Source organism: Cyrtonyx montezumae, unplaced genomic scaffold (assembly GCF_038088225.1).
Source record: "Cyrtonyx montezumae isolate F1298 unplaced genomic scaffold, pur_monq_1.0 scaffold_25, whole genome shotgun sequence".
Classification (NCBI taxonomy): Eukaryota; Metazoa; Chordata; class Aves; order Galliformes; family Odontophoridae; genus Cyrtonyx; species Cyrtonyx montezumae.
The window spans coordinates 15,373,143-15,398,521 of NW_027071992.1; the positions used below are offsets into that span (position 1 = coordinate 15,373,143).

The 25,379-nt window shown below is 48.6% G+C and overlaps 1 protein-coding gene across 2 annotated transcripts in view; it reads right to left on the bottom strand.

Moving 5' to 3' along the window:
• Positions 1-8,103, bottom strand: part of ATOSB (atos homolog B) — a 40,595-nt gene extending 32,492 nt beyond the window's left edge. Inside the window, exon 1 of one of the 2 annotated variants that reach the window (XM_065740074.1) lies at positions 8,031-8,103. The gene's annotated coding sequence lies outside the window, so the exon portion shown is untranslated. The remainder of the gene's footprint in view (positions 1-8,030) is intronic. The other variant, XM_065740072.1, reaches the window with a different exon arrangement.
• Positions 8,104-25,379: the final 17,276 nt, after the last annotated feature.

Genomic DNA, 25,379 nt, shown 5'->3' on the forward strand with positions numbered 1-25,379 from the left:
CCCCTGCAGGGACCTCTCTGTTCCTGCCCCCAGGTATAAAACACAGACAGCAAGGCATGTCACAGAACTACTGTTAAGCACTCCTGACCCCTGCTTGTGCAGATAAGCTCAGACCTGCACTGCAGTAGCAGGACATAAATCAGATACTGGAAAAAGGCAGGGTCATGGGACTGCCCGTGGGAGTGCAGAGGGGATGGGACGGGAGATGTGGACAGTTTCCCCTGGCCGAGCAGGATCCCTGCCATGATAGAAGGCAGTGTGGGACAGGACTACTTTTCAGTACCCAAAAATGCCAACTCTGTAGAAGTCAGGGCAAGCTTGTGCCACTGTACCCCAACACACCACTTCAGCAGACAGGATAAGGCAGGGCCACCTTGCAGCACCCTGAAGTGTCATTTCCTAGCAGCTTCTGCAACCTTCCCTCCTCCCCTTACTGGAGGAGTTCTGCCCCTCCCTTCTCCCCACGTCACAGGGAAACTGAGGCATAGTGTGCTGTCCCTGCCTCAGGGAAGGGAGCAGGCACGTAGCATCCAGCACCAGGGATTGTGACGGGGACAGTGTGAAACCCCATTCCTGAGCAGTCCAGGGTGAGAGTCTCTCTGCTACAGGGCAAGCATGGTGTATTCCAGCAGGGAAGGGCAGGTGGGATGGGCTGGGAAATGTAGGGTGGACATCAACCCAATAGTATGCCCCTGCAGAAGTGAGCAAGGAAACTGCAGTGATGCCCATCAGTAAATGGAGGGAGTAGTTGCTTTCTGACAAACAAAATGCAAGAAGAAAGTCACTTGGCACAACCTGGCACGAGGGGATCTGCCCTCCTGCCAGCCCCACCCAACACAGTTGCCTAGTTCAGTGGGGCCATCAAGTGGGAAAGCAAAGCTCACGCTGCAGAAAGACACACAACTATAGTGCACTGCTCAGATACATCTCTCCTGGTATCTTCCCTCAGGTTCCCATCCCCACATCACTGTGCTTCATCCTCCTGGGCACTCAAAGAGCAGACCACACCCCCCAGAGAAATGTCTTCATGCAGTATCTGCTGCTGTTGTCACACAAAACATCAAATTACTGCCAATATCCTTGCCCCAGCTCAATTTCCCAGGACACAATATATTAGATTAAATTCATTATCCCCTATCACTTTATAGTGCAGTCTTTTCATTTCTCTCTTAACACACATCTGAGACATATCAAGTTTCAGACAGGCTTACTCTGAAGGTTCCTCATAAGAATTACAAGGGATGTCTTTTCCTTCTGCTGCTCCTCTTGGAGCTTCACTTTTGAACAGAATTTGGCCTCTTTCCCCATGCCACCGCTTTGGTCACACCTTTCCCAGGCTCTGGAGGGCAGTGCTGTCATGGTGCAGCTTCACCAGCAACATTTTGAGCTGTACTATAAAAGAAGCTTTCAAGAGTAAGATGCCTTTCCCTTCCCAAGCAATGAGCATAGGCATTTCCTGGTAGAACTGCTCCTCCTTGCTTCCCACTCCTGCTATATGACAGGCCTCTGATATCAGCTTACTACCAGAAGCATCACTGAATTCTCTTCAGATACTGTAAGTTTTGTAGAGAAGCAGAATTAGAGAGCTGTAATCTATAATAAATCACTCTTACTGAGCTGCCAGAAAGAACTGCACAGGAGAAAGAGGGAGGGCTACTTCCAATCTGAAGTCTGTTTCCTCCACAAATCTCAGGCATGAAGCAGCCCTGAAGTTGCAGGAAACAAGCACAACAACCAGAAGAGCACTGTCAGGCTGGCAGCTCCACGACGCAGTTTTCATTTTCTCTCTACCAAGATTTATCACATAGCCAGGAGAAATCACTGCAAATACCTTTAGATTGCAGGCTGTCAGCCTCAGGGAAAGGCTAGCAGACCAACCCGAGACAACAGACCTGAGAATTTTCTAGTTCCTCAAGATTTGCTAGTATTTAGAAGGCCAAGTGTGTCCTGGGTTGCACGACGTGAAGCATGACCAGCAGGTTGAAGGAAGAGGTTCCACCCCTCTGCTCTGCTCTCGTGGGAGTCCACCTGCAGAACTGCAACCAGTTCTGGGGACCCCAACACGAACAGGTCCAGAGGTGGGCCGCAATCCGAGGGCTGGAAAAGCTCCCCTATGGGTCAGGCTGAGAGAGCTGGGACTGCTCAGCCTGGAGAAGAGAAGGCTCTGGGGAGACCTTATAGCAGCCTTCCAGTTCCTGAAGGGGCTTACAGGAAAGCTGGAGAGGAACTTCTCATAAGGGCATGTAGCAACAGAATGAGGAGATATAGTTTTAAACTGGAAGTTAGGCTTAGACTACATATGAGGAAGAAAACGTTTTCAGTGAGGGTGGTGAGACACTGGAACATGTTGCACAGAGATGACGTGAATGTCCCCTCCCTGGAAGCATTCAAACCCAGGCTGGATGGGGCTGTGAGCAACCTGGTCTGGTGGGAGGCTGTTGGAAGTAGACACTCTTAAAGGTCCCTTCCAACCCAAACCATTCTATGATTCAATGATTTTTGGGTGTTGCTGGCTCCTAGAAGATGAACTGAAAGCAAAGCTCAGACCTGCCACTATCTACTGGGCTACCTACTGAGCTGGACTAACTTCTCACAACTTATGGAACACAGCTACAAGAGTCCACTGAGACAGATTTTCCTCCTGAAGACAATAATCTTTCATGTTCCTGCTGACACTCCCAGAACCTTTCCAGCAGTGGCAGCAAGCTTAATGCTTATCCAAAAGGATACTGGTCAATTTCTCAGTGACACTGTTCAGCTTGGTGTCCCCATTTGACTACCCGCAGGCGATGGCAGCAAAGCACAGCACGTATCTCACACGGAACTTTCCGAACCTCAACACCACAGCTCAGCCAGGAGGAAATCTCTCTTGGCTGCTTCTCCCTAAATGCTTATTCCAGCACTGCACGTTTAACTCCTCCTGAGATCAGGAGCTGAGTGCGTGACCCCAGTGCCCTGAGGCGTTTTTGGTCCTTTGTGCTGTGCTTAAAAACTTACAGTGTGAGAAGGAAAGAAAGAAAAAGAGGGAGTAGCACTTCCAAGATGACACAGTTCTAACTCATCAGGTCACGGTGCCCAGAATCTCAAGCCTTAGACAAGAATCTCGGCATGCAAGGTGCTGAATAAATGGAAAATAACACTCTCTGCCCTAGAAACTGACAATCCATGCCCCAACACGCACACACCAGAGAGCCTTCCCCATTAGGTTCTGCTATCACTCCGTGATTTTTCATAGCACATCCTGGAGCCTCTGTCTGGAGGAAAGAACAGAAAAAAAACATGTGGAGAAAAAACGGGGTCAGAGTGAACCACTGTTTGGCTCGGTGGATTTTGACCACTCTGCCAATCATTCCTGCCCCTAAAATATTGCAATGCCAACTCTCACACTAAGCACTGAAGGTCACATGCATTAAAAGCAGTGCTCAGGCTGTGGATCTGAAGCTGCCCTTAGCATCACGTAACAGTGCCTCAGCTTACCCTGTGGGAAGGAAGCTCCAGCCACCAGCACAGAGAGAGCTGTTCCCCTTTGTGAAGGAAAGGAGACTTCTTGGGAGCCTGAGGGAGGAAGTATGCAGATATCTGCAGCAGGCTGCTTTTGGGTTCCAACTTCTCTTGTTGGCTTTTCCCTTGGGAACAATGTGGTCTGTAGTTCAGGGAATATTTTACAAAGTCCAGACCATTCAGGTGTTTAAAGATGGTTGAAACCATAGCATTGGACAGGGCAGGGCAGCCCATACAAGTTGTAAAGTCATTCCAACCTGACACAGACATTATGGTGGATAGCAAACAGCAATGTGGCTTTCAGTGGAATTTCTGAGGCTTCATACCCTGGTTCAGGGCTAGAAGCTCAGGCAAGGGACCATGAAATCTGTGAGCACAGGGCTGTTTGTGCATCTCACAGACAACCATCCTTCCCATCCAGCTGCACAAATTCTGGCCACAGACCACTCAGCAGCACACACGACCCCATAACAACCAGACCACCAGCAACAGCTCAGAGCATCCTTTGGAAACAGGGCAGGCCCCATGCTGGACTGGGGACCAACCACTGCCAGCCTGACCTGTGGGAGGAGTAACGAGAGAGGCTTACAGCTCACACCACACTCTATGTCAGGATGGGCAATCTGTGCTTGCTGTCAGACAGTCCCATCCCCCTGTCCCACACCCAAGGCTTCAGGCACATGACAGAGGACAGTTCACACAGTGAGTGGTGGCAGCATTTCTCCTTCCTTCAATACCACCAATCGGAGTCTGGAATGGAGTCTGCCCAAAAGCAGCTTCAGAAGTGCTCAGTGCCCCCTTCTCTGCCCAGGGGCCTCATGCAGTATCACAGGGCTCATCACAGAGCCTGTTCCCCACCAGAGCATAGCTATCCCGCAGCAAGGCAAACCGGCTGCACAAGATGGACGGCGTGCTGCAGGCCAGGCTCCCTCAGAAGATGCAGGTACAGCTGGGCTCACTTACATCGATTAGCTGAGGATGAGCAAAGGCGGCACGATGACGCTGCCCTCCGTGACTCAGTGGGAAGCCTCAGGTGACTGGTTTCCTGCTGGCTGGGCCTGCTCTGCAACTCCAGGCTGCAGCTGGAATAACCATGGAGGGGCGAAGGAGAGGACAAAGCACCCTGGTCCCCTCCCAAGACCCACTGATGGTGGCTGTAGGTGCCACGGGCAACTGGGTGCACCAAGGCCTGCGTCAGGATGCACGGCCGCAGCGTGGGCTGCTGAAAGCATGGGTTGCCATGGCAATTCCCCCAGCACAGCCTGCTGCCTCCCTCCTTTGTCTCTGCTCCCCTAGGCCTCGCTGTGCACTCCCACCACCCCATACGTGAGACCTCAGTATGGCATCTGACAGCCCTCTCAGAAGCTGCACATCATCCCAGGGAGGGAAAGGGGGGCAGAGGTGAAGGGCCACCTCCACAAACTGTTGTCCAAACCCACAGGATGCCCACGCTGGACCCAGGCAAGTCATTCCAGCTAGGTGGTATGTGTCCCTGCACTACAGTGTCTCTACCTGCAGGGACATGGAGCCCCTGTTCTTGACACAGAATGACTATCCGCGCCTTAAAAAGCCCCACACAAGCTCTGCCTGCCTTGTGGCAGCACCAGGCTGCATTGAAAGAGAGCAGCCAAGCTGTTTTTGCAGAAGCCAAGCAGACATCTTGAGGGTAGCAAGCCTATGCTTTCCAGCCCCAGCCCATATCCACTGGAGGAGGCAGTTCTGTGCTGCCACACATAACCTCACTGTGGCTTGAACCGGAGACAAGATCCTGATTCATTTTCTGTCCTAAAAACTGTTGTCTGCTGTTGCTATGTGGTGTTAAATGATTACCCAGCCCAGCCTGCAAACACAGCTCCCTGCTCCTTCTCCTCTGACGCAGGTGGGAGATGCAAGGAAAGACAAAGGACTCTTTCGAGCCACATGCAGGTATGACACCTGTCAATACCTTAAGGTGAATGAATTTAACAACTTAACAGAATGGATAAAACAACACTGAAAAGCACTGTTTTTCTCCCCACTGCTATTCCTTCTCTCCCCATCCCCAGGATGGACAGGGCCCACCATAACTGGTTACATCATTGAGGGTTTAGGGCAGAAGCCTTGGTTCTCATCCAGGATGAGTCATGGAACTCAGAACGTGCAACTTCCTTCTGAAACCATCAGATGCATCTCACACAGGCTAAAAATAAAGATGGACCAGAACTGAGGTGACGATGAATTGCCTGAGCAATAGAAACCACAAAGTCCAGAGATACCCTGAATTCTTGTATATATGCACAAGGGAGAGGCCAGGAGGCCGCACCTTGTGCCAGGCTGGGCTGGAGGACTCAGAAGTGGATGCTGCCATGCAGGGAAGGACAGAGCCCTGCCCTTGTGGGCCTGGGTAAACGTACACACCCAAAGGCACTGTAGATTTCATTTGGTGCTGGATGCATCTACTCAAGGCAGCAGGAACAGACTACCACAAACAAGAGGGAAGCTAAATTTCTGTCAGGTAAATGCTGGAAAGCTAGTGGATGGCAGCCAGGCAATGCAAAGGTCCAAAGGGTGCTTAGTACAAGGACTAAAATATATATGGGCCACACTTACATCTGATATGGAAAGGATTTGACTAAGACACTTTAGGTAAGTGAAGAATTCAAAGTTCTTCCCAATTCCCAGGACATTATGCATCTGAAAAACCTTTACAGTCTAGGACACAGAACTCTCACATAGCAGAAATATACATGAACAGGGGCTGAGACATTGGTAATGATCAGAGGCCTAAAATTAGTGTCAGCAGATGATCCTCTGCTCCATTCTTGGGAGCAGTGAGAACCAAACAAGGATTCAGCTGTCTCAACACTCCCAAGAACAGGATTTCTGAATGCCCAACCTACTTAACAGTCAAGATGGTAGGGCAGAGGGCATTCCACACATAAATTCAGTGCAAACACTGGTGTGTCCTATCTCTGAAGAGTGTCTTCACCCTTCTTTGAGGTTTTCAGTAGGAAGAGGACCATGGGGAAATGGGAGCCTAAACGTCTAAGAGCAAGCTGAGGGAGCAATGCTAGGCTAGCCATTTTCTGCTGAATATATAACCCCTGGTTTACTAGATCTTTGAGTTTTCCAGCAGGGCATCACACCCCATTCCAAACAGAGACAATGCAAATCTATTCAAAAGTCATCAAGCTGTACTAGGTTACTACCAGCTGCACTGAACTTAACTAGCCTCAGAAGATGTTCAGTTGGATATTAGAAAAAATTTGTTCTCAAAAAAAGTGGTAAGACATTGAAATACGCTGCCAAAGGAAGTGGTGGAGTCACCATCCCAGGAGGTTTCAGGAAACGAGGAGATGTGGCACTGAGGGACACGGGTTAGTGGCCATGGAAGGGATGGGTTGGCAGTTGGACTAGAGGATTTTGGTGATTCTACAACTCTAACAACATTAACACAACTCAAATACATCCTCCCTGATATTACCTGTTTTAGGTGACAGCCAAACCAGAGAAAAGAGATTCATGCTATGACCAGGTCATGGGAGAAGCTATTGCTTCTAATGCACATAGGAGATTCGTCATTTGGGGAGGCATTAAGCACCCTCTCCAGTCATAATGGAAGGGAAAAAGGTAGATTCAAGATGGAAATCCTCATATTAAAATGTCTCTGGTCACAAAGCAGGCAAGCACTGAGAGAGCTCTGTGGCAGGATCTGCAGGCAGCTCCAGGAAAACACACCTATTGTCTTGTTGTAGCTATATAATACATCTCTTCTCTATCACTAGTAAAGATGTAGGATGGAGGCAAGGAGCAAGTATTACTGACCACCATAACTCAGCTAGATGAAAGGGTTGCTCTGCTGCTGCCACCCTGTGTGACGGGTAATATTTGCAATACTCATGCAGAGCTGACATGAACAAAGGACTCAACCCTCCCCTGCTGTTAACTTTCCAGGTGAATCTACCCCTGCCTTACTGCCTGTGGGTCCCACTTCAGCATCTTGCAGAAGGAAATGGGAAAGAAAAGATGGCCTGAGGCCCAGTCTCCACTTGTCTCTGGCCTGACCCCAACTTCCCTTGGCAGGCACTTAGAGGAAGAGCTGCACAGCCTGGGCAGTCACGTGTGCTTAGCAGTGGCTTCCCCACAAAATCTCTTTTGGCCAAATTGCACCTGAGCTCTGGGTAAAGAAGCTCTGTATTGCAGTTCTCCTAGGGCACCATTTTTTCAGGTGAAGGACAGCAAGCAGCAGAGAATAGCATCTGGGAAATCCTCCTCTCAACACTGCTGGCAGAGAGAAGTACAAGTTCAGTGAGCAGCACAGACAGTCAGTTCCCAAGGGCTTAAAATACCTTGCCCTTGAGCGTGCAACGTTGCACAGGGCTCAACAGTCTTAGCAGCACAGGTGACAGGCACCCAGGCTCTGCCAGGCCAGTGACACTGGCTGCATAGTGGGATGGAGGAGAGGCAGGAGGAATGCACTGTGGTCCTAGGTCTCCTCAAACAATCCTGGAGGAGAAAGAAAAAACAATACCATTTGAATAGGTGCTAACCTGAGCGAAGGGTTGAGGCAGAACAGAGCAGCAGCTCTCAGCACCTGCAGCGTGGTTCTGGGGACGCTTGTTCTGGCTGCGTTGGGTTTTCATCTGGAAAGACAAGGGCAAGGTGCAGAGGTATGTGTTAGACTCAGCAGAGAAATAATCCGACTGCACAAGGCAACTTTCCCAACAGTCCAGCCAGCAACCATTCACATTCCAAGCCAAAAAGTTTGACAGCACAAGCACAGAGCTGAGAAACACTGAGCAAAACAGCAATGTGATGACTCTGCATGATCATTCATCCTTCCTAAGGTTGTCCCTGCAACCATCCTCCTGCCATTGTCCCCTGATCACCCATGTGAGTCCAAGTTGGTTCCCTCAGAGAGCCAGACCTGGATTCCAGAGGCCGCCATGGTCACTGCTGCTGTAGTTCCCCTTATCCCAAGCTCAGTGGGAAGCTCTGGCTTTACTTCTCTCTACCTCCACAGTCACACTTTGCTCCACCTCTGTGGGTGTGCTGTTATTTTGTTAGCTGAGTATAGGCTCTCTGTACTCTGCCCACGCTGCCTACCAGACCTTGCAGTAGAGCTGAGGCAGAAAAGGACCAAACACTGCTGCTGGGGAAGTTGGGGCTCTTGGCAACTCAAGCTCACCCAACCAAACGCTGTGGCATTTCCCAAGCTACAGCAAAGGGGGAAAGCAAAAATCACTTAACAGAAGCTTCCATGAAGCCAGCCAGAACTGCCACACAAACACTGTTTAAGGCTCCTCCCCATGCAAGTATAGGCTATGGAGACAATGTTGTGTGAGAACAAGAGCTAGGTCCTTGAAAACCAGGACAGGAGCAGTCTACCCAAAATGAAGTCTAGTGTTTCCTGAGCCACCAGGATGATCAACAGAAGCTGGCAGAGGGCAGCCCTGCTCTTCAGCCCTGGGTACCACCCTGTACCTCCAACCTAAACAACTGCTGTGCTGCCAATGCCCTGCCAGAAAAAGGCGTGTTCAGCTCTCAAACACAGAGAGGCACCCCCACCTAGGCTTCCTGGGGCACCAATCTGTAAAATGATCACAAAGGCACCCAGAAAATTTCTGCTTCATGGTGCCCACACCTACATCACTGCTAGGTCAATCTGCATCAGCACCTCAGGAGAGGTGCTGCCAGGAAAATGCGCTGCCCATCACTGGAGATATGGTTTGGAAGGGACAAAGATTCCTAGTCAAAGAAAACAGTAAAACACAAAGTTCATGAAACTAGGTTCTCTGGAGCTTATGGCCACCTGACTCGCTTGCTCAAAACAGCAAAATGGAGAAACAAAGGAGAACAGCTGGACAAAAAATGGCTCTGGGGAGCATAGCAGCCAGATGCCACAAACAGGTTGGATGGAAAACATGTAGCTGTGCTGCAGGGAACCACACAATCCACCACAGGAAGGGTTGCTGGGTGCAGTGCCAGGTGGAAAGCAATGAGAATTTCCCATAGCAGACTTCCACTGTCAAACCACCCACAATGACACCCTCCATGAGCCATCTGTTAACATACAAATAGTTCCCTTTGGGATTTCACCCACATTGCCCTTCACACCTGCCCGGTTTCAGACTTAATTCATTAAGTCCACCAGCCATGGAAGCCTTCAATAACTTCATTGCAGTTACGATGACAGCCTGCTGAGAACGCTATTTTTCAAACAATATGACTTCACCTTTTCATCTTCTGTCACACACACAGGTTGACACATTTTCTCATACTGTACCCAGCAAATACTCTGGACCCCCAGACACTGCAGAAATCCACACTACATGATGATGCTACCAAACCTATCACTAGGAGAAATCAAGCAGTCCAGAATACCGGAGGCAGGCAGATGACTGAGGATGTGTTGGTAGATTAAAAATCACAGAACAGTTAGGGTTGGAAGGGGCCTTAAGGTCAACCCCTGCCATGGGCTGGTTGATCCCCATCAGATAAAGCTGCCCAGAGCCCCATCCAACCCTGCCTTGAATGTGTCCAGGGATGGGGCACACACAGGTCCACTGAACAGTCTGTGCCAGTGTCAGCCTTGGAACGGTGACTTTCAGGAATCAAATCAGCAACCACCCCCTCATACTGCCCATAGACTCAGGAACAGTGATTAAGCTTGAAAAGAACAGGCTTGGGTGCCCATACCCTCTGCTAGCAGCACAGCAAGGCCGGGGCTGAAGGCCAGTACCAGACAAAGAGGACAAGGACAGCAAAGCCTATGAGATGCCCACCCTTTTGAGGCCAGCTGAGCTTGGGTAGCAAGCCTCCTCCTCTCTCCCTGTACTCAGGAAAGGAGAAAACCTGAAACTGCCAGGGAAATGCGGATTGGAAAAGCTCAGCACGTACTGCAGGCAGCACGCATAGCTTGGGCATCGAGATCAGCACTGATGAGGCTGCCAGGGCAAAGCAGCAATCCCACAGGTAAGATTAAAGCCACCCTGAGGAAGAACAGAACACAGGGAGCTCCCCGGCCCAGCCTGCTGCCAAGGTGAGCTGTGCACGAAAGCAGCTCCCCAGACCCGGCACGGGGCAAAGCCAGCAGCTTCCTTTCGTGCAGGAAGCCTCTACGGCGTACAAGCTCAGAGCAGGCAGGGAAGGGCCGCGAGCCTCGGCTGGGAGCCAGAGAACACTGAAGCCGCGATACCACAGCAGCGTGACCCCGCGCCCGGCTACCGCCTGCCCCCCCTACCCCCACCCTGACCCGCTCGTAGCCGCGGGACCGGCGCTGCGGTGCCGGGAAGCTGCGTGCCGGGAGTGGAACACCCCCCCCGGCGGCCCTGCCAGGAGCCGGCAGCCACCGGCGCTGTAACAGGGGGCAGCGAGGCTGCGAGGCGGCGGAGCCCCGCGGGTCCTAACGCCCGCCCGAAGGGCTCGGCCGCGAGCAGCCGGACAGGCGGGGGGACACTTCTTGCCGGCTCCACCTGCAGCGCTCGGTAACCTTGGTGCCTCACGACACTGCTGAGGCCCAGGTGCCCCAGTCCCCGTGCGCCCTCCCGGGCACCAGAGGGCAGCAGGGCACCCCGGCGGCCGTTCCCATCCGCCCCACGCCGAGAGACGCGTTTCACCGGGGCAAGCCGCGTCACTCCCCCGCTCGGGCCCTTCAGCCCCAGAGTCACGGCCGCAGGGTGGGTGTTAGCGGGGGCTCTTCCACTGCAGCCACCCCCGAACCTTCTGGAACCGACGGGGCGTATTAGCCCAGTCGGCGCCGGGCATCGCCTCCCACTCCCAGTGCTCGGCCCGACCCGGCCCCGCCGCGCGCCGCCCCACCCCGCTCCGCCGGACCCACCAGCGCCCCCTCCGCCGCCGCTGCTGCCGCCGCCGCGGCCCTGACTGCTGCGAGGCTCCGGCCGCTCCTTCCGGGTGTCCGCGGGCACACGCCCCCTCATCCCACCTCCCCTCGCTGATTGGTGCCCGGCGCTGGGCTCGGCGAGCGGTGGCGCCCAGTGACCAATGAGAGAAGCGGGGAGGGGGTAACACTCGGCCCTAGAGCCCCGCCCTCTCCCCGCCCCCTCCACGTGCGGGTGTGTGATGACAGCGGGAAAAGGGGCGGGCTCACACAGCGCGGCTCCTCATTGGCTGCCGGCGGAAGGGGCGGGGCTTGGCTCAGCGCTGGATGGGGGCCGCTGTCTCCGTGACCCTTCACCCCCGCCCGCTGCCCTTCAGCTTCGGTCAGTGTCCCGACGACGCGGTGTGCCCAGGCCCTACGCACTTGGCCGCCAGTCCCACAGTCACAGTTATGTCCCTGCCCCGCAGACCTCCCGGCTTCACACGGGGCGTCCCAGCGCCACGAACTCTGGCCTCACAGTCCCACACGCTCGGCCTGCAGCCCCACAGTCACGATGCATCCATCCCAGCCCTGCAGACCCCTGTCACCACAATCCCCCAACCTCACAGACTCCACACCCACAGCTGCAGTGTGAACACAGCCTGTCCCAGTCCCACACATTCATCATTCAGCCTCACAGCCCCCAGAACCCCATGAACACAGCTTGTTGTGGCCCCACAGACATGGCGCTCACAGCCCCACCAACATGACTATTTACAGTCACAACTCCCCAGTTGTTTCCTTCTGCATGGATATGGCCCATGTAGGCCAGCCTCAGGCCTAACTCCACAGTCACAATACTGCCGTGAACCCATAAGATTTGGGGCCCTTTGGGGTGTTTTATGCAGTGAGCACCACCACAGCTGTGTGCTCGCAGGTGCACATATTCTCACCACATGCAGGAGCTGGTTTTGAGGAAGAAAGGCAGGGCAGATTGGGCTTGGCCTCCACCCTCAGCCCTGTGCTCATGGCTGGAAGCAGCTGAAAGCTTGGTGTTAACAAATGGTTAATGAGGCGTTATCAGCATGGAGAACTCGAGTGATGGGCTGGTTCTCCTCTTGGCAGCAGAGAGATCTGGGCTCCTTTGTCCTCTGCAGGAATAATGCATCTCTATGTGCTGTGTGGGCAGCACAGGATTAGTGGTATCCCACGTTATTTACCTTCCATTTGGGAATGCTTAGGGTTTGTGAGAGATGTCCCTGCCAAGCACAGTCTCTTGGCAACCTCCCCTGGTTTGTAGAACACGACTCTAGTTCCAAAAACAGGATTAAGGAGCAGGACACATGAGAGCTCATGCTTGCAGGCTTGGTGGGGTGAGGTTACCTTTGTGCTTAAAATGGGCACATTTCACTTTTTCATCCCCTCAGTTTCCCTGCTCACAAGCTGCATCATGGTTATTTGGCAGTGGATGGACATGGGAGACTTTGGAGAGTGGCTTGGAGATGTTGCGGAAGTTGGAAGAGCCACTCCATGCACGAGAAGCACTTTCCACCCACGGCATGGCATCATCCCTGGCCACCTCCCTGCTGCCAGCAGGGTGTTTCCCCAGGAAGGTGAGGTGTTCCAGGTAGTTCTTCTGCACAGGGCTCTGTTGCCTCCAGGGCTTCCCTCTAAAGGCTGTGATGGCAAGGCGCCGGTGTGGTGAGTTCATGGCTGGGTGAGTGCCTGCTGAGCTGCCCCGATGGCTGTTCCTTCAGGCTGGGCTGGGCTGGGCTGCTCCGGCTTGGCTGGTTTGCCAGGCAGCCAGGCTGACACTGACAGGGCTCCTGCGGTTGCAGTTGTCATCATGGAAATGTGACCTTCTCACGCACACACTCATTTGGTCAGCTTAGGTGGGTAGAGCAGCCAAACTGAAAATGTCTGATGGGGTTCAGAGTCTAGTACTGTCTTTCTGATGAGTTATGGTGTTAGGGTCAGGCTGGGCTGATCCAGAACCTCACAGAAACCCCACATCTCCCTTCTATCACCTGTCTCTCAACACCCTGTAAAGGAGGGCAGCACCATGTCTGCCATGGTTCTGCCATGCTGGGGACATAGGTGCAGGTAATCAAAGTGACTTTCCAGGCTATGAGGCTGAAGGCAGGTCCTTACCCAGCACTTTAGCCACCACACCTCACTACATGTCTGTATCTAACACACAAAAGTGGATTGCGGCCACTGTGAGCCAGTAAAAATGGCAGTGCATGGAGTGGACACACACGAATTCCACACTGAAGATAAAGTTTAAGACACAGCCCTCTATGGGTAGTAATGAGCACAGTCTTTTGAGATATGACAGGAGTGATCCTTCTGGATTTCCTGAGACCTGGGCAAACCATCAACTCTGACCACTATATTGTGACACTGACTAAGCTGAAGGCTTGAACTTCCAGCATCAGGCCTGAGAGGAACCTTTCTCTTGCAACATCATAATGCCAGTGTGAGTTCTGTGGAGTACTCTGCCAACCTTGGCTGGACTGTCCTACCGCACCCACTGTGTGTAGTCCAGCACCTTCTGTTTTCAAGCTGTTCAGGTTGATGAAAGATGGACTGTGTGAGCAATGTTCTCCTAGCAACCTCACCATCACAGCAGCTGTGAAACAGTGGGTCACCTCCACTGGTGCAGCTTTTTATGAGCATGGCTTGCAGGCTTCCTGATCATTGCTGGCAAAAATGCATAGCTATTGATGGTGACTGTGTTGAAAAATAGTGCTATGTAGCTTTGCTAAGTCAAGCAGTATTATTGTGCTCTTTGTATCTGTTGTAGTTTCCTTGGAAATAAATAGGAGGCATTACTTTTGGACCAAACTATGTAGAATTATTTAGGCTGGGAAAGACAACATCAAGTTCATCCATCAACCTGACCTACCAAGTCTCAGCATGTATGTGCCAGGTCCGCAGCAGGAATTTATCCCTGCATATCTCTCTCCTTTGAGCCACAGAAACCCCACACTCCATCTTTAAACACCACTGAACTTGAAGCTGCAGAGAAGCATCACCTCAGGCTCATTGGAGCTGGGGACCTGGTGCTGTGGGCTGAGAAAATCACAGGGATTACCTGGGTAGGGGGCAGTTGCTGCAGAAACCCCTGGGACAGTGTTGGATGCAAAAATATGTCCCCCTCTTGATGTTCCAAAACCCAGCTTCTCTCACAGTTTTATCCCCGCAGAAATGTTTTCTTTTCTTCCTACCTGTTAAAAAAGAAAAGAAAAAAAGAAAAGAAAGAAAGAAAGACAGAAAAAAAAACAATGCTGATAAGCTTCGTTTATCAACCCAGATAGCATCTGTTGCGAACAGCTGCCTGGTGCAGGCTGTGCTGGGCCTGGTGCATGCCAAGGCTGCCTGGAGCTGCACTGTGACGTCTTGGTCGTGCCGTGCATGCAAGCCAAGATAGCACATGGCAAACATCCCCTTAGCGTCACCCTGGAACTGGAAATGTAGGCTGCAGTCAGTCCATAATGCTTTGTCTATGTCTCCCCTTCACAGCATTCTGTGACCCTCCTGCTCTGTGGGCTTCTGCATGGCTGCATGTGGAGATATGCTCCACACAGTGCCGCTGGGCTGCAGGGGGACAGCCTGCTCCATCATGGGCCTCCCTCCTAGGCTGCAGGGAGCTTCTGCTCCATGCCCGCAGCACCGTCTGCCCCCCTTCTGCGCTAGCCTTGCTATTCTAACACGGGGCAGCTGCTGGGCTCTGCTCACAGAGGCCATCCTTGCAACCTCCAGAACCTAGACTTGTAACACACGTACCTCCCGGTACTCTGGGGGCACTTGGGAACCCGTGATGCCACGTTGGGCAGCAGATGCTATCGGCTGGCACCAGGTGGCAGTCCAGCCCAGTTTATTTCGGCAGGAAGCGATCAGAGGGAAGCTCGGAGCCTTTAGAAGCGAAGAGGAACTGGGGGAGCTGACAGAGCCCTGGGGTGCTGTGGGCTCTTCCCTGCCCTCTGGGGAGCAGCAGCACCCGAGGGCTGCAGCCAGTCTGCTGTGGCGGTCCTGGGGTGCATTAAAGGTGCTCAGGGGTGTCCCACCCTGTCCATCTGTGCGCAAAGGTATGGAGAGAGGTGTTTTTATAAGGTCACAGTGCTGGAGGTCTCCAATTCTTTCTTGTGGGGTCTCACCTCTCTGGAATTCACTGTGTGAGAATGCGGTGGCCTGTGGTTTCCCTCTGACTGGTGCAAGTTTCAGGCTGCTTTGTGTTTGAGATTTCTTGCAGATCTGTTCATAGAGATGGCCACGAGCAGGAATGGCAGGCTCACTTTGCTTTCCATCATCCACCCACCCATTGCAGGTGCTTTCCTGTGAGAACAACAAGAGCTACAGAGACCCTGCCAAGGGATAATTCAGTGGCATTTTCCTAGTGGTATCCTGCTCATCCAAGGTTTTTTCCACATCCCTGGAGCAGCCAAAGCACTTTGGTATGGCCATGGTGTGTGACTGATGCCATCCACGTTCCCTTCTTCAGCTGGCTCTTCTCTGATGAGGACACATAGAAAGTCCTAGTTAGGAGCCTGTAACAGCCACAATATCCTCTGTATTTATAATCAAATTTCACACTGGACCTGCTTATCCCTCACTCTGCTGCATTAACCTGATTTTTGATTACCTAAATCCAAGAACCAAGCACCCCTGACCCTTCACAACATGGCAAGATCCTGCTTTCCAGACACTGCATCTTTGTTTTAATGCAAATTTTTTTATTAGGGTCTACTTCCAGATTTTGGAGAAAAACCTTGCTGAACCCGTCATCTTCTTCTCTCTGTAACTTAAACACTATGTAGTATACAATGTCAGAGCTGCTCTCCATGTTCAGACCCAGGCCCACAGATGTGCTAGGATGCCAAGAAGAAAAAGCTCCTCCAGCTTCAGTTGCCCAGCCTTGTCCTCTCAGTCAGCCTTTCCTTTAGATGAATGTATCCATTAGGGATACAGGGAGAAAAGACAGGGAGTTAAACACCACAGAAATCCTGCTCCTAAAGAGCAAGTTTCTTCCAGCAATTGGCATCTCATACCATCAGGACTGGATCGAGAGTCAGAGCATCATCTCCACCAGATTCAGCTGGGATAAACATGGACAACGTGGGGATCCTTGTAACTTTAAAGAATATGCTGCACTGCTGCTAAGTGCATGAGTGAGAGAGGATAATGTCCATGAATTGAAGTTGCAGATCTTTCCTCCTCCATTACTAATCCCCATTCAGATTTAATCAGGCAAAGAGTGTATTTCAGGCACTGAAGTCTGAGTTATTGCAGTACTCCCTACTCCCAAGAGGCCACAGTCCATGGGCTGCTGTGAGCTTATAACAGAAAGACAAACCCAGCACTGAGAGCTGGCAGACTGTGACCTGTCTGCAGGTAGAGACAATGCCAAAAGTACTGGGGGAAGATGAATAGGTGTTGGCCAGGACCAGACGGCAGGGTAGTGATTCTGTACCACTCAATGGAAGGATGTAGTGAATGTGATGAGCTTTGTATAGCCAGGTTGAGCTTGAGTCCATGCGGTGCATCTTCAAGGAAAAAAAAAACGTGGCAGACCCGGGTTAATTTTGGACAAAGAAAGCTAGATCTGCGGCAGAGAGGGAGAAGGATGAATCCTCATCATGGAGCTGAGTGAGGTGGTGCTCTGGGTGAGAGCCTCAGGCTCATCTCATTCGATGTTTTCCTTCCCCTGAGCTTAGCTCCTCTCACAGTCAGTGGAGAGAACTGCATGCTATGAGGGCAACTAACCCAGACTGAAAATGTCTTTGAGGGTGAAGATAACTGTTCCTGAGAGTTGTTTAGGTTGTGTTTGTGGAGGGAGACAGAGACAGACACATGTGATGCAGACACCTGCATTTGCCTTGCTGAGCCCTAACACAAAGGTGATCTCAGAAAGCTGAGGGGAATATCTGGTGTGGCACTACAGAAACTACCAGAGAAGGCATGGTACACAGAGCTCAAAGAAAACAAATTTTCAAAGAGAAAACATGCTCAGTGTCCCTGTGATGACAAACCATGAAAAACAAAACATCTTCTCATTCCCTAACTGTGTGCTGGGACAGCAAGACCACCAAGAGGTTGGAAAATGCCCTCAGGATCTTCACGGGGAAATGGGGCAGTTGCACAGTCTTAGACAAACCTGGTGTCAGGAGAAAGCTTCTCCTGATTTGTGTCATGGCCAAACACTGGCACATACCAACCCTGTGAAACAGCTAAGTGGCTATACAAGCATACAAAAATGTAGAAATGAGGCTGACAGTATCCAGCAGTGATGGCAAGGAGAATGATGTGAAGATGAGTTTTTGAGCAAACCTCATATGCAGAGGGAAAGTTTCTCTGGTTTGATATGCTCATGGAAGGTTACTGTCTGCTCCCAGCTGTTCTATCTGATCAATCTGTACAAACTCACTGTCAGCACTAAATATAATGAGGCCACAGGAAGAAACTCTCCTGAAAAAGCACCCAAACTGTGCAGCTTTTTGACAAGTTATGTTTGACCTGGCTCTGGGGCTTTCAAATCTGCAGTGAAAGGTGATACTTCATTGCTGTCGGATGCTCTTGTAGCAGATATGTGTACAGAGAAGCATCAATTGGGCTGCTTGGTAGTCTCTGGGGAAACCTCTGCATTACAGTAGGGGAGATACAAAGAGGAATGCTTTCTTTTTATGTTGTTTCTGCTTTGCACATGGAGACCCGGTGCTAGAAAGTCTGGATTTTTTTGCTGTCAGTTAAGATCGCTGTGGCTGCTGTGGATGTATCAGCCAATGAATGTTTTGGAAGTGCTTCTCAATGCAGAGGGTAGCACTGGTCTCACCAGCTGGGAGCAAGAGGTGACAGCTTTCTGGGTGAGAGCTTATGGCCAGAAGGAAATTGCTGGGTGGGGAAACAGGCAGATGATGGAATAAAAAAACCTGCAACGAAAAGGAAACTCTCTTTAATAGGAATCTCTGTAAGCAATCAGCAGTTTTGTATGTGTGTGTACACAAAGTATAAGCATCCAGCAGTTAAAGATCAAAACACAGGAAAAGAATTGTTGCATCTACATAAAATTTCCTGTATTTTAGATGCTAACTTTTCCTATACTTAAAATGAATGAAGCAATGTGAAGAAACTTAACAGCGGAAGTTTTATTACCATTAAGCAGGTATCTTTATTGGCAGCACTGGGATAGCATTGAGATTACTCCCCAGAAATGGTCCCTGTACTCCCCCAGTTGATGCTTCATGAACAGGTTATATTTTCACACATATTACACATTCATTACATTTCCAAAATTATCCTATCCACTCCCAATGACTGCCCGACAGATATAGCCTTATTTGGTGGTTTTTGATGTCATCTAATGTTCGTTAGTATGCTGGTGATACACTGTTAGTCCTTTGGTGGTCACCTCCAACACAACAGTCTTAATCTTTAACCCACTGATTTGCCTCCACAGTTGGCTCATCTCCTTGTGAAATGCCATGCAAGGACTCCCTTTGTCCCAAAACTTGCAGTGGAATGCAAAAACAACTGGAGAAGTCTCTGCACAGATGGATAAGGAAAATGAAAGGGAATGTCTTGGCATTCCCCATTCTGTCACATTTTAGGCCAATTCCACCTGGTGTGTGGATCCTGGCTTACTTTGATGTTGATAAGTGATAAGGACTCCACAGAACTCATGCACTGTTTCCCTGTTGTATGTTTCTTTTGCCTTGTTAAAGCACTGCAGCCTTACAACATGCCTCCCCACCCACAATGCTACATCATAGTTATCATCCACAACATCTAAAGGCTGTTTCAAGCAAGCATTAATCATATTATATGACAAATCATTGGCTAAACTTATATGGATGTATTATCAAAACATTTTGTGTAATTACTTCTTCAAATCATACTTGTGCAGTTACCAGTACTCAACATTTTTCTGGGCAGAATTTTCCATGTTAATGCATGTAACTGAACATGAAAGCAAATAGCATCTGGAAGCAAATGCCTTGTAATGAGTGCCACTAAGAATTTCAATCTTCAAACCACAAAATGATCCCCTGCACATCTAAATGGCTCTCTCAATCTGTTTTTTTTTCCTACCCAATAAGCATAACGATGATTTTGGGTTCATATTCTCAGTTTGGGATTGCACTGCTCACATGTCAGCTTTAAAAACAGCCGCATCTCTGCAGATGGCTGGAGAAACCTCGAATACTATAGTCAATATCTATCCTACACGTGTAGGAAATGTTATCCCATCTATAGCAGAGCCATACTTCAGGCTCCACCAGCATTTACACTCCCATGGGCAAGGGAAACAGACTTGCTAATAACTAGAAACTCTGAAAGCATCAAATAGTTTAGAGCCAGGTTCTCCAGGGAAGAGGAATGGCATATGAAAGCAATCGTCTAATCATGATCTAATTATCCAACTGGAATTTGGCCAGCAGAATGCTGGGCCTATGGGAAAAGGTTGTAGGGTCTCTGCTGAGTGTGTGCACTTGAGATCTTGGCTTTATGCACTTACTGAGAAGCACAGAGGGCCAGAAAGCAGCACTAATATTATACAAAAATGCTTTGAACTGCGCAAATGTCATTTCAGGTCAGTTGTTTCTTGGTGGCTTCTTATTTATAGATACTAAATATCTAGCTCTGTCTTCTGGCAAGTCTTAGACCACCAACTGCTAATTGGCAAGCTCAGGTATTTGTTTAGACCACGACTTAAGCTTCTGCTGGGCATCTCTGTCATGAGAACTTATTAGCATGTAATAGTGGATCTTAGTGAGGGCTGTGCAGTTTCCATGCTCAGACATGAGCAACTACACTAACAGGGACAGGAAATATCATCACAGCATACTGGAAAATTTCCCTGTAGAAAACTGGAGGCTTAACGGACCCAGAGATTCTGACAACCTCAGCCATGATAGGACTCTGTGAGATGAGAAAAAGGGGAAGCAAGGGGGAAGTTACTCAGTCCTTCTCCTTTGGAGCTTTCTGCCAAGCCAAACCTCAATGGTGGCAGAATCTTTGCAGACCCCTTATCACATCTCTGATGTTTAGATGGACATATCCATGCCAGGTTATTTCTCTTCACCATTTGCTGACTTCAAAAAACAGTTTTATGTAACCAGCTGATTTGGATTTCCATTAGCATAGAGCACATGTTTTTATTTTTATTTTTTCCCTTTTAATTTGTTTTATAATAAAAGAGAAAGTCAATGGAGCAGTGTTTTCCACTTTTTATCATTTTATCATTTTATATATAATTTCTTCTTATCCTCAGCTACTGTGAGGCTTAAAGAGCTCTATAATGGTGTCTGTTCTGGTTACAACACATAATGATAATATCCATCTCAAGAAAAAGAAGAAATCTCAGATTGTTAGCCACAGCCTTGAATTCTGATTTTGTATTTGCTTTTTAGCAATTTATTTCATTCAGAGGTGCAGAAAACAATATACAGAAATAGTCCCCAAGGGAAACTCATCCTGTTCAAACTTATATTCCTCAAGGAGCTCCTGGGGAAGATTTTGTGGGTATTCTCTATTTTTATTATTCTCTCAAAATGACTGAACTTGGAGCTACCATTATGGATACATAGTAAAGTTCAGCAGCCTCAGTAATGAGTTACTGTCCACAAGTATGACAGTTTTCAGGCTGTAGTGCTACATCTTCTGTGACTTATCTTCACCTGCAGCTTGCTTTGGTATTAAGGAAACTGCCCCACAGCTGCCAGGCAGCCTGTATTGTGGACACAGATATGCAAAATCTCATGTGAAATTGCCCAAGTCAGCCACAAAGTGCTATGCAGTGTATGGGCATATAACGAAATAGAAAGGCTTCCCTCATTTTTTTATTTAAAATCCTTTGAATTTTTTTTTTCCAAATTCTTTGTAAAAAGGTACAGAAGGAAGAGTCAAACTGTGTTAGCACAGTGCCCCCTGGACAAATATAGGAAGACAGTTTAGAGATGCTAAATTTCTGCACAACCCTCCAAGGATGCTGGTGGCAAAAAAGTGTCCACAACAAGCTTTTATGCTGCAGTGACAGCCCTGAAATCTGGATGTGTATTTGAAGAGGGACAGCGAGCCTGCCTGCTTGCATTCATGCTTTTCCCTATTCTTCATGTAGCAGGAAGGCACAGCACACATGCACGCTGCCTGGGCTGTGGCATCTGTGGAAAGGCCTTGGGAAGAGTTAAACAACTTGTTTGTCTAAGAAATGTCAGTCACCTGGCTTCTTCTAAAGGAATGCTGGTTCTGGGAAGCTGTGTGAGGATGGCATTTATCTTCTTTGTACTTTAGGAAGCAATTGCACAAAGCAGGTAGGTGAGTCCTCTGCAGTTTCATTGTACCTCATCAGAACCCACCACTTGGGCAATATATGCCAACAGTTTTTTTCTTTAGCTTTGACAAATAGTTCCTCTTTTACTTCTGACAAATGTCCTCTTCAATAAATAAAAGTTACTAAAGCAAGAGGAAAGCTTTTCTCCTAGGCTTCTCTGTTGAAAAACAGTTTCCTGTGCTCCTCAGGCTTCTTCTGTTAGTGTGAACAGAATAAAAATGTGTGGCACAGTTGTAAGAAAGGAAAGGAGTCCAACCAGTGTGAGGGACACTGCACGTTGCCAAGCTAATACTGCCTCCTCTTGGAAAGGCAGAATATTGGATTTCTTTTAAATGAAGCAGTTATTCTCTCTCCCTTTCTCTCTCTTTTCTTTTGTAATACAATAGCTGTTTTCCAGTTTAAATATGAATCTGATCAAAGCGGTGTGTTCAGAAGCACAAAGTGTGCTGCATGTTCCTATTAAATCAGGTGGCCATTTCATAGAACTGCATAGATCTGTACGTAACAAGAGGCATCGACACCAGGAAATACTGGTTTGATCTTGTTGCGTCCTGCTGTGTACAATACATGCTATCTGTAATTGAAAAGAGACAACTAAGAAGAAAGAGCTACAAAGCAGAGACCCTATAGAGACAGTGATCTCTGGACCATTTAGGAAAAAGTCCTTTTTGGTATCTGACAAAGCAAATTCAGAGGTGGGATGGGGTTGCTGTCTGTAAATGCATCCAGAAGGCAAACGCTGGGAAGGGCAGTGCACTGTTTAAGCTGAAAGCTGTGGTTAGAAGAGGGATAAAGGAGCATAAATATGCTTAGGCTGGAGGTGCTGACTTCTGAATAGCACTGGAGCAACCCCTAAGAGCTTGTGAAAGAGCAGGGGAATGTAGAGACAGAGCTTCTGACCCCAGAGATTCTCTGCTCCTGGTCTCTGATGATCAAGGGAAAATAGCTAAGGATAAAGTGAATAAATATGGCTTAAAGGAGGGTATTTCTGCTGATATGAAGATCACCTGGGTCTAAGGAAAAAGGTTTCTGAGCACCTGAACATTATCTCATGGATATGTTATGCTATTTGCTTTGAGGGGAGCAGCAGTAGCAGCAGTCTGTGTTGCCAAAGAGAAGGACTGCTGGCAGAGAGCAAGAGTCCCAGAACTGAGATACCGGATTCCAGGAAAATGTTCCTGTTGGATTCTGTGTTTTACACGGACCCTGTACTGCCAGCTTAGCTGTTCAATGCTTGGCCATATAGAGACCCCATGCTGCACATGACAGCCCACGTGTGCTCAAGGACAAAGTGCCCCATAATAATCAAGAAACACATTTGAGATGCTTGAGATAACTGCCTGAGAAATAGGTTTAGTTCTATCGACTCCTATGTGAGTGGCTGAAAGATTTTTCTGTGAGCAGCTGTAATGGAAAGGTCAGTTCTCATGGAAGCTGCCCTCTTGTGTAGAGGGATTTTTTTTCCAGAGATGAAAGAATGCTTCTTGCTTCTCCAGACTTTTGAACAAGGTTTTGTAGTCTAAAAGCTGACAGAAGTCAGCTTTTTCTTTTTTTTTCACTGTTATGAGGTGACAGTGTCTGAATGTCTTATGTTTGCTAATATCTTTTCATCCTGAAATAATTACCACTACCTCCTCTTTTTTTTTTTTTTTTAGATGGAGTATTAGGACTGAAAGATTAAACCCTACTCAAGTTCCCATATTATGCAGGGAGGGAGGCTAAATGGCTGCAGATGGTGATTTGGAGGGCTAAGGTGGGACATTCCTGAGCATGCTAGAAGACCCAGTGGCACTATGACAAGTTGGAAAGAAGTTTTTGGTTAAAAGTTAAGCCACTGGTTAATGACATACATTGACAGATCATTGTCACTTACAATGACAATGTCATCCAACCTCTTTTAGGAAAAGCTGAGATAAGGATGCAGGAAAAAAGATGCCCAAAGCTATAGCTCAAAGTGTGACTGTTTGCTTGGTGAGGGATGCTGTCCCTCACAGCCCTTCTCACCTCTCTGCCCTGTGACATTACAGGCAGGTACATTCCTTTGGGTATGGCACAAGGCAGAAATCCTATTCATTCCAAACCTTTAGAATTTCACGGTAATCATTCTGGCTGACCATTTCAGAATGTTATAACCAATAGTTTGATTAAAATGTACTTCTAAAGGCTACTTCTAGTACATGTACATGCTCTTCTTCCATTACTGTACTATCTGCTGTGATCTACCCCAGAGCAAGCTGTGTTTCAAGATGCTACTGAAATGGTTCCCACACAGAGGTAAGATGTGATGCAGCACTGTGAAAAAGATTATGTGATCCACTGGTTGTTCTTCAAATGCCATATTTTATTAGAAAATAAATGGAACAGAGATACCAGTGAAAGCCTGCTCAGTAGCTGTTGCTTTTTACAGTCAATCTGAATAGTACTTCTCAATACTAGAATATCAATAACTGCTCAGCCTATATTCAACACTCAGTACCTACCAAATGTCATGGGGTAAATTAAAAGCTTTTTTTTTTTCCCTTATCTTTAGAGCTTAGCCCCAAAAAACAGGTCTGAGATGATTTTGTCAGTTGCATAACAGAAAAATGGTTTAACAGATCTAAACCTTTTGATTTAAAATAAAGCCCGTGTGGGTTTTCTACATGCCAGGTTTCAGCTTGATCCATTCTACATCATCAGGAATACAAAACTCAAAACAGAAAAGCAAGAAAGGCAGAGGAAAACACTGTTTACTTAGAGTGCAAATAAATCTACAGTATTGCTCTCTCAACAGGGAAACCACAGCAAATAGGCAGGTATAAAACAGCTGGCAAGCTGCAGTGAACGGGAGACCACCCATTTATAACCTTCCTATGCAACAGCAGGTGATCCTGAACCAGTGGCTAGAGCCTGAGTAGATAGAGAAAATTAACCCTTGCTCTGCAGAGAGTGAAGATGGGGTACTGCTGTGGAGCTGCCAGCAATGACTTGTTTCTGAGTTTGCAGAGTACCTCAGTCTTAGTTCAGAAAGGCTTATAGTTTCAGTGTACATGACTGTTAGTATACTTTGTGCATATATTTCCCATCCTTGATTCAGTAGAAATCTCCATTAAAAAAAAAGAAAAGAAAAGAAAAAAGAGGGGAGGGGAGGGGAGGGGAGGGGAGGGGAGGGGAGGGGAGGGGAGGGGAGGGGAGGGGAGGGGAGGGAAGGGAAGGGAAGGGAAGGGAAGGGAAGGGAATAGCAATGTCCAGAGGAAGAGTTAGAAAACATAATGGATAAAGATGCATTTGGGGACTGTCACTTTGACTGGGACAGTACAGAGTAACTGAAGTCAAAGAGCAACTCTAAAGTAGTTGCAGAAGTTTCACTACAGTGGCATGGGTCTTCTTCCAGCCTATCTGAGGTGGAAAGGACAGAGAGGATGGACAGTCTTACAAACAACCACAATATTTGAGAGTTAGAAGCTGAAATGCTTAAATAAACAATCTCTTTGGATTAAATAAAGATTGGTAAAATACTTCCATCAATCAGAATTGCAGGAAATTTCTAACACCTACGGTAATCCCAGCACACCTAATCATTCCTCCTAAGGGGATCTCATCCAGCAAAGATCTTAGCTACAAGATGCTTACTTGATTCCCATGCTTTCTAATAATGTATTCCTGTGATAATAAAACAAATGTAACATCATCTGCCTTTAGTGAGATAACTGATGCATTAAGGTAGCATTTCCATGCAGTTGGAACAATGGGGACTTGCTGTACCAGGTG